The following is a 12350-nucleotide window of genomic DNA, read 5'->3' on the forward strand; positions in this document are numbered from 1 at the left end:
CAGGCCAGGATGCCATTGGCCTTCTTGGCCACCAGGGTACACTGCTGGCTCATGTTCAGCTGGCTGACAACCAGTACCCCCAGGTCCCTTTCTGCCTGGGCACTGTCCAGCCACACCGTCCTCAGCCTGCACGCTGCAGGGGGTTATTGTGGCCAAAATGCAGGACTCGGCACTTGGATTTATTAAACTTCATCTTGTTAGACTCTGCTGGCTTCAAATCATCTGGCTTCAAACTACGAACATCAGATTATATTAGTATGTGTCTGTACTTTTGTTCAATTAAAAACAGCAAAGAAACATCTCTCAGATCTTATGCAAATATGGAGGAATAGGAAATGCACCATGATTCCACTGAGTAATTTTCAGAAGATATTGGTATGATTGGCATGAACTATAGGTAGGACCTTCTCTTCCTAATAAAATAGTACATTAATTTCTTGAGCTAAAAATATCATAGTTGATTTAGTTAAGTACAACCAAAAAGAGAAAACCTGTAAAAACCTGTAAAATACTGTAAAATTCCAATAGATTTGGCACAGTAAATCACAATGAGCACCTGAATTGAGCAAAACTGTATGGCCTTTTCTAAAGGAAATTGAAAAAGCATAACTAGGGATACCAGAAGATCCAGTGTCTGAACTTTGTATCTTAGATAATTTAAAAAATCAGTGGCTAAAGGCAACTCTTATTTTTGCAAGACATAAATCCATGAGATTAAAATTCTGTCTTTCCTGAAATGTTAACATGTTGAGATGCATTTTTATCATGTTTTAGTGGAAAGGAAACTGATTTATGCTTATGCCACTAAAACTTTTTCTGAGATGTTACAAAATAGCTCTTTTCAATTTTTGTCTGAAACAAATTTTCAAAAAATAAATATCCCTAGAGGAAAATGAAAGATAATGAAAGAAACATTCACTCCTTTCAGATACATCATGTGACAAACATACTTTTTCTCTTTTTTTTCATTATTTGCATACAAGTGACCTTACATGATTAGTAAGTCTGTTTATGTGATACACTATGAATGGACAGTTGTACTTAACCAAAAACAGTATTTGTGATTGGTATTTGTGATTTGGATTAGATAGGTTAAGCGATTATATGCAGTAAAATATCAATAAATACTAAAGAGGTAACTTGGATACACCATCAGTAAAGCAAATGTATTGTTTATGACATACATGTCAAAGTTATGCTTTAAAATACAGATCAATGTAATAAGTTGTTTTCTATTAGAGATGTTAATTACAATTTACTCCCACTTGTCTAAATTTGACAAGATTGAATTCCCACTTATCATACAAAAAAAGTCCTGCTCAGCTATTAAGATCATGGGAAATGTATTTATAGGCATTTTGTCAGGCTCTGTAGTTAGAGGAGTCAGCAAAGCTTACTCATTCATGCTCCTCATAAGCCTTCCCCTCTCTCCCCTCCCCTCCCACTGTCTCTAACAAAGAGCTGGGGCTGTGTTTGCAGTGTACTGTGAACTGTTTCATTGCTGGCAATTAAAAACAAAGGAAATCAAACCTTTGTGTGAAGTTTTGAAGTGGTAATGAATTCAGTCCATGTCATTCACATTCTTTTCAAACATCTTCATATAACGTTTTTTTTTTTTTTTTTTTTTTTTTTTTTTTGTTCTAGGATAAAGAACATGGAGTCTGCTAAATACAACCACTTAAAAAGAGGAAAATCACTATGTCATGCAGTGTTCTCCCTCTTCTCCCAGTCTCCCCCAAATCACAACTTTATAATAGGAGATTGGGAGATGGGATGGTAGTTCACCAGAACAACTTAAATGCTATAAAAAGCTGAAGACTATAGATGACAAAAAGCTGTATGTGTTATTGTCAGACATAAAAACAAGCCAAGGAAAGGCCCAATTAAAAGAAACCAATGCAGAGAAGGGTACAGAAGAATTGGGAATTTAGGCTGTTATAAACACAGAATCATAGTGCTTTACACTATTGTACCTTGAAGTGAAATAGAATCATTACAAGTGACTCCAGTGTTTGGCCTAAAATCTGACTTAATCAGAACAGAAGGCAAATGAGCAGTTTGCTGTTGGCTCTGCTAGTGAATATCCTGGAGAACATGAAGAACTCCATTCATGCTTCAGGACTCGCCTCTGGCATTGCAGGGAGAGCTAAAACTGACTGTCTTAACAACTGAGGACTTCCCACTTACAGAGAGGTACAGTCTGCATGTTTGGAGGACAACTTGGACTTGGCTGGGCGAAGAGGGAGGGAATGCGCCCACGCTGTGCTGTTCTCTCGCAGCTATCAGCTGGCACTTCCCAGGGGATGTTCTGCCAGCTCCCACCAGCCAGGCTGGGGGGTCTGAGGGCTCATACAGGCTCTGGAGACTAGGAAAGGAAAAAGCAAGTGTAGTTTTCTAGCTATTGATTTTGTATAAGACTTGGTAAAGCATTTCGTAAACTGTCTTGTCTCTCGTGATTAGCATGCACAGCTCTGTTACAGAACTAGTGTCATAACTACAGGGAACAGAGAGAGTGCTGGCTAAAGGCATCAACCCCTCCAAGTTGAAAATTTTGATAGAAGGCTCAGGCACTGAAAATAAACACTTTCCATGGAGAGTACAGCTGAGGTGAGAAGGCAGCAGCAAACAGTCTGTTTCAGTCCTCTAAACCAAGCACCAGGGAAAGAGAAGTATGGACTTCAAGCCCTGACCAACAGGGTTGATAACTCAGCATGGTACAGGGACTTGGTAACAACCTATGTGCTGAATAACACTACATCTTTTCAGAAACTGTCCTTTGCCTACATCCCTGTCTTATTCATTATAGGTCTTCTCTGTTCTGAAAGACATAAGGAAGAAGACCTCCTGATAGCAAAGCTGTGAAATTTGCTTTGTGAACTTTTTTTCAAAGCCTTGAAGTGTTTTTTTCTGTTTTATTAATTTCAGAGTGAAGAAAAAAAAATCTAATCTTTCCAAAACAGCTCTTCTGGCTTGTGCACATTCATTCATTCATTCATTCATTCATTCATTCATTCATTCATTCATCAGTTCCATACCATTCCATGGCTTTCACACTGTTCTCATTTCCTCTTCAGGCGCCCCTTCAACTCGGAGTTTAACTGATAGCAGTACTAAGCTGCTAACATCTCTGCCATGGCTGTCAGAAGGAATTTAGACTGCTTGCTGATAGGATTTAGTAGTGCTATTTTGGAATATGTGAAGTGTCAGAAACTGATACTGGACAGCACAGAGAGATGATGGGCAGATCCATTCCAATACATGCTATTTTTGATAATTTCAGCATAAAAATTACTCTGACATTGAGGTATATGCTGCCACTGGAAATGTTGATGCTCAGAAATGAGAATCTATGTTTTAGTTTTAAGGGACACTGCTGTACTGGATACTGATGTGTTAGGCCATCTCTTCCCAAGGGGAGATCTTTTTTCTGATGTCTTCACCACCATGTTCATATCAAGCCTCTCTGCTCTCCCAGCTCCTTACTCAGGTTTTCACATTCATCCTGTTTTATTCAATTTAATTTCTTTCCACTCCAGCTCTCACTTCTCTACCCCCAGTGTCTCTTTGCAGACTGACACCATATTCTCCTGGTCCATTCAACCTTCCTTGATGATTTGTCTTAAAAGAGGTCTTAAATTCCTTACCACACTGTCCTGCTCAGTTTTCTTTCCAGACATGGATCTGCCTTGTGGACATCTCCTAACTCACAAACTTTATCCCATTCACTTCTTTTTGGACTTTCCTTTCCTGCTTTTCCACTCAGACTTTTCCAGAAGTCTTTATGCTTTGAGAGCTGCTGCTTCTGCCTTCCTTTGCAACCAGCTCAGACTAGCTCTAATTTTCCCTTATGCTTTTCCTCCCTTGTTTTTCCAGCCCCAGCCTCTCCTCCCACCTCATTTCCTCTACTTGGATCCTCATCATCAGCCCCTACAACAATGCAGCTCCAGGAACTAGAGTTACTCATGACTAAGCACCATTTCTGCAGTTCATGCAAAGTACTATTTAGAAAACTTTGTGTGTATTCCCATTTTTGTTGCTGGTGAGTGCAATGTCTCGAAGTCTCAGCTAGAGTAAAAACACAGGGGTGGTGCTGGGGAGCTTAGGAGATTTGGAATGGTTTCAAATTTCCTTCAATGAAGCATAGGGAGGCAATTAATGGGGAAACCTGGCCCAATGCCCAGCTGCAGAGTCTGCCTGTGCTATACAGCTGGCCTTACTCGTTTGAACATTTTCTTTGGTTCAATTCACCACATGGCTTTACTTCACTGGGATTAGTTCTTCAGTTGTTGTAAGCTTACACAGCCTTATTGAAAGTAGCGTAGAGATGCTGGTTTACAGCAAATAAGGATATGGCCCTCCTTCACTTTGTTTTTTTTTTTTTTTTTTTTTACTTTGAATGGAACTAGAAATTGAAACAGAATTTCATTTGGTATCATGTCAAAACCCCAAGATAAACGTAATTTCATCATAAAACCTCAAAATGGTCTGGGTAAATATGAAAAGGCTTATGAAGTTTAGGCAATCTTTAAACATGCAGAGCTGTAGAGAGCTCTGTACATTATCAGTTCTGGTTCCCAGTGTCAGGTTTTAATGCAAAAATTTTGCATTAGTTTAATTAGTCTTCAGTTGGAAGAAAAAAATAATAAAAATGTTTTCAGTGTATTCAGGCTTAAGAATTTTTCACCTTTATTCTAAGTGTTGAATTTTCAGCAATCTGAAATGCTCAGTTTCATAGACTTCCTAGACATTAAAAGACAGATCTTCAATGGGAAGTTATGTTAAAGCCAAAAGAAGATTTATGGATCTTGAAAACAAGCAGTGTAGCATCTATATTTTAAGCACTTTTCCCTGAAATGAAATCCCAGAATCAAGAGTTACAGTCGTCAGGGCATGGGAAGGGTTATATAATTCAAAATGGTAGTCCCAAACTCCTGTGTACCAATAGGAGAAGACTAGCCAACAGAAACTGCCAAAGATGTGTCCAGGTTCACCCCCAGATTGGGGTGACTCCGAAAGGTGGAAAAGTCTCTCCTCCAACCCGAGCTTCCAAAGAAAGACTCAGTACTCTTCAGACGTCCGGTCTCAAGGTAGTTTATTGTATGTTATCTAAAAGATTTTCTCCCTGAGCTGCTGCGGTCCGTTCATCAGTCAGGCAAAGGCGCACTCCGACACCCAGGGGGCTGGTGCCTTCTTTTATATCATACATTACGTGTTAAATGTTTATGGTTTTTCCCCAATGCCTATTACCTATATCGAATAGTGACTTTCTACTCTAAACCAATCTGTGAGTGCCAACATCACCAAGAATATGGAGGTTAGGAAGGAGAGAGGACAGGGCACGCCCAAATCCCACCATCTTAGAACCTCTGACCCCCATGTACAAAACTCAGACCCCTTTTAGCAAGGCCTAAACCCCCCTGTACAGCACTCAAAAGTTCTTCCTTTCACTTTGTGACTACTTCTACTATAATATCTAAACTTTTGTGATTTCTTGTTCTTCCTGCAAAGTTGGTAAATTGTTCCATGGATCAGGTTCAAAGCCACAAGGGTCTGTGGCTGCATGCCAGAGTCTCAAATGCTTCTGACCTGGGCCTGGAACATCCAAGAGTGTCCAAGGGACATTCTGGGTTCCGACAAAGATGGATTAAGGCAGAAAATCTTCTGCTCCCTTGAGCTTAAGTACAGAATTAAGGCTCCAGGAAGGCATACTGCTTAACAAAAATATGTTTTAGAGTTACATTAATTGCCTAAGAATAACTAAGGCCTCTTTATAGGTCATGTTATGAACCAGATTCCCATGATGCTCAAGCACTGATGTAAAAAAATGCAGCTGGTTTTATGAAAGCTCCAGGCATTAATATGCTTAAGAATTTGTGCCCAACATAAGTGAATTATATAGGTAGAATAAAATACCCATCTTCGTATAACTATCTTTATAACTGTCATTAAAACATTTACCTGGGAAAGTATAACATTAGGGTCACATAGGTTTATTTGCCGCTTAAGCTCAAGCAGGAATATAAGCCTCAAGTTCTTTCCTTGTCAAAAAGCAGTTCTGATATGAGCCTGAGGCAGGCTGGGAACTATTGCCATTGCTTCAATTGAGGTAGCCTGACATAGAAAACTGCATAAAGGAGCAAGAAATGGGCAGTCTGTCTCAAAAACTTAGGTGGTCTAAAATCCTCATGGAAGAGGAACCTGAGGTCCCGCAGGTGAATTCCTGCACCATGATACCCAAAGTTGTGTATATGGAATTAGAAATAAATAACACAAGTGTGCAACTCTTCACACTTCTTAAGGCCAAAATGGTATCAGAGAAAATCCTCAGACAGTTGACAGAAGCTGTGAAGCTGAGATTTACATGTTACAATCATATTAATGTGAAAGTGCACTTGGCATGATTATGTGGAAGGTTATGTGAGTAACCACCTTTCACACATTATTAAAAAATAGAAAAAAACAGGGAAAGAGGAATCAAAATATTCACAGATTCAGAGGCCAAAGTATGAAATACAGCCCGCAGTCTATAATCTTCCAAACACAAAAGCAAAGACCATAAAAATAGCTGGTTTAGCTACAATTTAACCAAATTACTCTTCCTATTTACTTTTCTCCTACCTGTGAATATGATCACATAGTGATTGCAGCAGAATGAAGCAATATTCAATGGCATATCATTAATTCACTTCTTTTTTCCTGTAGGAAATTTCTCATTCCTTCCTGCCCCTCAATTTACAAAATAAAATGACTTAACAAGACAGTTTGTTAGGAAAAAAAAAGTCTGGAGGAAAATGCCTTAAAAAGTAATTCTGTGGTGATCTCAGAGAGCTTCAGTAAAACATACCATGAGCATGTAATTATTTTCTCATCTAGTTTCTCCTTAATATGGTCCAAGGGAAAAGCGGAAATAATTTATTTGCTAAGGATTTTAATATAAAACAACCAATTTATAAATAATGTCTCCATTTATCACTTTTTATATTAAGGTAGAGCCCTCAAGTTTTACAGGAGTCTCAGCTGCCTGCAGTCAAATTATTGCTGAAATTTTTTGTTGATTTCCTACATTTGTACGCTGTTTTCTGAAGCAATGATATTCAGAGCAGGCCATTCCTCACACTAGATAATTTTGTCCTAGAAATAACTAACATGATCATTCTGTTTCATAGCTTGGAGCAAAAATACCTCCTCTGAGCTGAGTTTAAATGTATTTCTGCCACATAAATGCAGATCCATCAGTAATGCTCCCAGAAGACCAAGCTTCCTGAAGAAAGCACTCAATGCCAAAATCTGCTTCCATTTATGTGGATGTTAAATTCTGCTATTTTATGTGCCAGTGGCCAAAGAAGCAGGTTGTAAGAGAGTAATCAAGATCATCCCTTCCCCAATGTAAATTATGTGTGTGAATTTGAAGGCAGACTTTGGCTGGTTTACCATTGGCTTTTAAAAAATTTGTTTCCCATGAAGTTGCACTTATTTATTGTTTATTAGAACGTTTTGAGCTACATTAAAGCTTTTGAAAGAAATTTTACTATGGATCATCTAATTCTGTTTGTTCCCATATTTTCCCTGAAGTGAAAAATCTTCAAATCTGACGTATTGTCTTATTTTGCATATTGCTCTGCTTAAAGAAGGAGTACAATCCTTCAGAACAATTAAATATTTCAATGGATTTTGAGCATGCTTAGTGTTCCTTTGTTTCAGGAAATAGAAGAGAGACCTAAATCTGTTTATCTTTACATCTGTGTAACACCTTTCCTGTAGCGTTCGGTTTTTCTCTACCCCGGTCCCGGGCAGCTGGGGGTGCCCGGCTAGCACGTTGCTCTTGGCGAGACCGGGGCTGCCGCGTGTGTATGGAGCTCTAGGGCTGAGCCTTCGCGTGGGTCTGCCGCGCCGTAACCAGACGCTGAGGCGAGACAAAGGGTGAGAGAAGGCACACTCTGTCCATGTGGCTGAGAACTCTTTATTCCTGCAGCCATGCAGGAATATGCATAATGCAGCTGTTCTCAAGCTCGCATGGGCAAAAATGGCACCGGGGCAGAAGGAACAGGGGATTAAATAGGGGGTGGGCTGACAGGGGCGGAAGCCCCCCTCGCCCAATGGGGACAGACAACGGAGGAGTGACGTGGAACACGGTAACCGATGGGAATATAACAGGGGTTTGTACAGGGTTCTGGGACAAATGGGATTACAGAGGTGGGGTGATTGACACAGAACTTTCTGAGGGGAAGAGGAGTGGTTACAAGATTGACATGGCCGAGTTCCTGTGACACCGCTTGGAGCAAACCATTATGAGGGGCAAATAGGGGTACATAGAACTGACCTAACTAACATTTATTAAATTCCCTAACTGAACCATCTTGGCATGCAACACTTTCTCTTACCAATGACTTTTTTATATTAGTGACAGTGTTTAGCGTGTTGGAATTCCCTCCCCAGGGATGTGGTCGAGTCCCCACCAATGGAGGTTTTCAGGCTAGGATTGAAGAGGATGCTAAATAATCTTACCAAGGATCCTTCTCTTAAAGTTTGAACCAGGTGATATTTCTAAGCCCCTTCAGCAAGGAAGAAACTGGAGAAATCACTTTGAGACTTTCTTAATTATTAATTTATCTAGGTGTTTAGCAATTTTGAATCTTCAGTGATGAATGTGGGGTTTTAATCAATTACATAAAAAAAGGGATTTGGCATTCCACAGCCCCGTTTAATCAACCCTCTCTGCCACACACCTTAGGATGCTGGTCAGCAGCTCCCCAGAGACCCGAGATGTGACCTGCTAACTACTCTCAGAAACATGTCTGTTGTGTGTCTGACTGAAGTGATCCTACACCTCTCATGATACAGAGGAAATTATTCCTCAGTTCTTGGGTTCTTATGACAGAATTGCTCTCTAGGCAAATCTAGGTAAAAACATATGTAAAAAGATATTTTAATCTTAAAATTTGAGGTGGGTGGGGTTATTTAACCTTTTAAATATAAATTTATGTGAGCTTAAATTGTTCTGCTCATGGCTTGAAATGGCATGATATTTTATGCCTTTTGGAGATAAAACTGCTTCAGTTCATTGTGAAGAAAAGATAATATATAGCATAGTAATATCACCACCTTGTGGGGAAGATATATGTCCCAACATGTCCACATATTCCCATGTACTCCAGAGGCAGAGCCAAAACCAATACATAGTTAATATTGTTGAAATTACAAATGAAATAATTATTCTAACAGAAAGTAATTTGTATTAAAACCAACAAAGTGTTTTTACTTTGGACAGGTTTACCTTCTGAGCTGGGCTTAATAAGCCAGCTCTGTAAACTTGGCACAACTTGCACAGCTTACTACAAACATATGATTTATGTCCTTGATTTATTAAGATATTTAAAATTCATAAATGTTTAATGTATTTGTAAAGGTAGTATAAAATAATGCATTTTTATATAAAAGACATATGGATAAATATGTTTAAGTGCCACTTGGCACAGCATTTCCTGTATGTAATTCTGCTTTATCCAACTCTCATTTCCATAGAAAAGACTGAAATTAGGCTCTTCTGACAAACTGGACATCTGGCAGAAGCTGAAATATACCCAGCCTGTACTGAAACAACTGAAGAACAAGACTATCCTTTCTCTTGCTAAAGTTCCTCCCCTCCCTTTTTTTTTTTTGGTTTTGTTTTGGTTTTTGTTTTGTTTTGTTTTCTATTTAAGTTCTCAACTCTATCAAACATAAGGCAGGGTTTGTACAGACAACGGTTTCATTCACTACAGGCCTAACAGTCTATCCTCTACACTGAATGACGTAGTATCCTGTGGAAAAAATATTATATACTTACGTTGCTGTAGGCTGTAGTATAAAAATGATACTTAAGATTTAGCACAAGCACTGAAAACTTAACTCTAGAATTTCCTAATACTTTTGAATAATTTTCACTGTTAGTAACAGCCAATAAACAAGTTTTCATGTTTATTTCCAAAAATACTATTTTAAAAAGAAGAGTGAAAATATATTCTCTTATCCATTACCATAATGCCACTGAAGTAACTCTAGGTCTTAGAAAAGTAAAATAAGGCTTTCTATATTGGAAAGTATTAAACCTTCTAACACATATCCTAATGAAGAAGGTTTGTACTGTTGAACAAGGAAATTCTGTTTTACTGCTAGAAGTGATTTTTTTTTTTCCCCCATCTTGGTATCCATGTAGCGGTAAAGGAGTCTGTGTATAGTAAAATGCTATCAGGATAAAATACATTCAAAGCACATTCTAGCAGAACTAAATTTTCTCCTTGAAGAGGACATTAGGACTTTATGTGGGTGAAAAAAATTAGTTTTCTTCTCCTGCTTTGGAACAAAACATTGTAGAAATCCAACGCTGTTCTACGGTAAGAAAAACCTGTCATTCACAATGCCCACATGACACACTCAACTTGGATCCCTCAGTGCTCAGAAAGCAGGACTGCAGGCTGTCATAAACTATTTTAGACAATCTAACCTTGTGTCTGCGCGCTATGGTCACAGGAAGAGGCTCCCCAACCAGCTGACTCCCCGGGACCGGTGTGCAGTCATGAGAGCGGCTGCCTCCGGATCCTCACCAAGTCCCCCCGGGTGGCGATGCGTGCGGGGCTCGCAGCTCCCTGCAGCACATGGCTGTGGCTGGGGAACACAGCCCTGGCACAGTACAAGAAACCAGGCAAAAGAAGAGAGAGGGGTCACTTGTTTGAGTTCCAAGGAACTTTTATTTCTCCAGAGGATTCAGAAACAAGTGACAATAACTGAGGACAAAAAGCTGCTTTTAAGGAGGGGCGGGAATAAGGGGACGACACAACCTTTTACCAATAGGAAGGCATTAGGGAAGGGGTGCAGAGTAAGGGCTATCCAATAGGAGCCACCAAGGGGAAGGAGCAAACCTTGCACCCCAGTCTTGCTTCAAGGAAGGGATGAAGGACAGGGAACATTCCAGAAGGGAACAAAGGAGTTACAAGGAGATTGACAGGTGTATTGACATACACTTGGCAGGAAAATCTTGGGGTAATGCACTCAGGACTGAACCATTAGAGAAGCCACATGGGGTACATGGAATGAACCACTACAGATTTATAACAAGGAATATTTAAAACCTACTACAGAAGAGCAAATTGTAAAATAACAGGCTACCACATAACCTGGTCCTAGGCTTTCTACCTGACCATAAAGGTCTCTAGACTGTGATTTCAGAGATTCATAAATAGTCCCAGAAGGGTTAATGCTCTTTTGGGAGCAGGCACTTGATTTAGAAGGAGATACAAAGGAGAAGGCTTACTTTACACAGTAGAGCCTTTGCCAAGAAATCAGGGAAAGGCTTTATTTAGGTTTACATTAGCTTGAGGATGTTTGCTCCAAAATTTTTACTATTCTGCAGCCAAAAAACTGGCAGAAAAGTCAGTGCTAATTCTCTTTTGAGCTTTTTCTGTTGAACTTTTTACACCACAAAGTGTAAACAAAGCAAGAAAATTAGCTAAACTCCTGTAAGAAGGAGATTTAACTGAGAGAGGTTCCTAGTTTTTCTACTCCTGGTTTTCATTGTTGCCAATGGCTTTTAAATACTCAAGCATCCTCTTTATCCTATAGATACATTTTCTCAAGAAAGTATGCTGTTTAGGCAACAGATTATTTCTCTTTTTTTCCTTTTATGGCTATGTAGACCTTCTGAGAGCCTGAACATGATCACTAGATTTTAATTTTTTTCCTCATCTAGTTAGCTTCATGTCTAACTTTTGGACATAAAGTTCTTTCAAAAAATCCTATCAGCTTCAGATCCACAATCAATAATAGCAATTTGAAAAACCTGAACTCCAGGACATACTTATAATTAGTGTCTACATTTGGCATTGCAAAGTTCCCCTGGTATACAAATGCACAAAGGAGCCTTTTTAGCTCCAGCCCCACCTGTGTCATAATTCAGAGCTGAGACAAAGAGCTCGTTAAAACCCCGGGGAAAGCAGGGTCTGTTAGGTGTGATCTTTGCACCACTCACCACAGATTAAGCACAGAGTTCAGCAGACAGCAAAACAGCCACAGATGGTATCTATCATCTGAAAAAGGGGCGTAGTGAACCATTTTGCTGAGCAGATTAAAAGCTAGAGCACTCCCTCATGAGAGGTGACTGGAGGTACCTAAGCAGGGTGGTTTTTCTCCAGATTGTTTCTGGGTTTTTTAATCTCAAAAGGAGTGTTTACTCACTTTGAGACACCATGAAGAATGCATATTGATCTGGTGGGGAAGGCATACACAAGTCTGTTCTCACTCATCAAAATAAGTGTCCAAGTCACAGAGTGACTATTATACTTTGTATTTTATTTCAGTCTGGCTTCATGGCTCTG

At 39.4% G+C, this 12350-nt stretch overlaps 1 long non-coding RNA gene across 1 annotated transcript; it reads right to left on the bottom strand.

Moving 5' to 3' along the window:
• Nucleotides 1-2187: 2187 nt before the first annotated feature.
• LOC137472015 (uncharacterized) lies at nucleotides 2188-12136 on the bottom strand. Its single transcript, XR_010997971.1, has 2 exons — nucleotides 12005-12136; nucleotides 2188-2365 (listed from the first exon to the last, which is right to left on the bottom strand). It is a non-coding gene; the product is annotated as an uncharacterized lncRNA (long non-coding RNA).
• Nucleotides 12137-12350: the final 214 nt, after the last annotated feature.

This window comes from Anomalospiza imberbis, chromosome 3 (genome assembly GCF_031753505.1).
Source record: "Anomalospiza imberbis isolate Cuckoo-Finch-1a 21T00152 chromosome 3, ASM3175350v1, whole genome shotgun sequence".
Lineage (NCBI taxonomy): Eukaryota > Metazoa > Chordata > Aves > Passeriformes > Viduidae > Anomalospiza > Anomalospiza imberbis.